The 1,103-nt window shown below is 48.1% G+C and overlaps 1 non-coding gene across 1 annotated transcript; it reads left to right on the top strand.

Annotated features, from left to right (window-relative positions):
* The first annotated feature begins 336 nt into the window (after window positions 1-336).
* TRNAC-GCA (transfer RNA cysteine (anticodon GCA)) lies at window positions 337-408 on the top strand. Its single transcript has one exon. It is a non-coding gene; the product is annotated as a tRNA-Cys (tRNA).
* The last annotated feature ends 695 nt before the right edge of the window (window positions 409-1,103 follow it).

The following is a 1,103-nucleotide window of genomic DNA, read 5'->3' as shown; positions in this document are numbered from 1 at the left end:
CACACTGTGGACAACTTGAAAGTAGCCTCAACTGATAAACAGGCGAAGAACAATCTAGTCCTTGCTCATGAATGAGCAACTCGCATCTGGGCTTCATCTTCTGCCTGATACACCAAGCAAATACACCAGGGTTCCATTTGCTGCCCCAGATGGAACCCTCAGTGACCTTTCAACTGGTGCTCAGAAGAGGTGGCGCCTTTCTGGAAAAAGAATAATTATGGCCTAAGAGTTACAAGTACAGTTGGGCAGGACTGGCAACTCTGCTGAGTCAGAATCAACAGCCTGTGTGTGAGTGGAGGTGTAAAGTGTATTAATTACACATCATTGTTAATAAGAGGGGGTATAGCTCAGGGGTAGAGCATTTGACTGCAGATCAAGAGGTCCCCGGTTCAAATCCGGGTGCCCCCTCAGAGAGTTCCTTTTTCCTCCTAGAGCAGAACTAACAAAGTTCATTCTATGGAGAAGGTACTCTAGTCCCCCTTTACAGCCATCTCTTCTGATTCAGAATCCAGTCAGGCACTGGGCACAGCGGTGAAGGCCAAGGACAAGACCAATCTATCCCCAATGCCTCCTTCCAGGGTCTGTTTCCTGGGACCCCAATGGGACCAACTTCAGTATCATCCATGGTCCAGTCCAGAGACAAAACCTGAGCCAGGATGTGATGTAAATTATCACTAACCAGCATGTCCTATAGCTTCTGCAACAAAGTACCACAGTGTGGGTGACATAAACAGGAATGCAGTGTCTCACAGTCCTGGATGCCAGCGTCTGAAATCGAGGTGTCAGGCGGGCCGTGCTCTCTCCTAAGGCGCTAGAGGAGGACCCTTCCTGGCTTCCCTCCAGCTTCCCGTGTTTGTTGGTGACCCCTGGCCTTCCTCAACTTCCAGATGCATCACTGATGCTCTGTCTCTGCCTTCAGCCTGTGAGTCTCTTCTCCTCTTATGACACCCATCACGTTGGAGTAAAAACCCATACTATTTCATGTTAACAAATCCCACTACTTTAGATAGAGATGGGAACAGAGAGAGAGAGAGAGAGAGAGAGAGAGATCGATCAATTTGTTCTTGAACTAGCAATGCATTCATTGGTTGATTCTTGCCTAT

This window comes from Sturnira hondurensis, unplaced genomic scaffold (genome assembly GCF_014824575.4).
Source record: "Sturnira hondurensis isolate 20B ecotype Veracruz unplaced genomic scaffold, ASM1482457v3 Scaffold0023932, whole genome shotgun sequence".
Lineage (NCBI taxonomy): Eukaryota > Metazoa > Chordata > Mammalia > Chiroptera > Phyllostomidae > Sturnira > Sturnira hondurensis.
The sequence above is the reverse complement of the archived record's forward strand: the minus strand, read 5'-3'. Positions and strand labels throughout refer to the sequence as shown.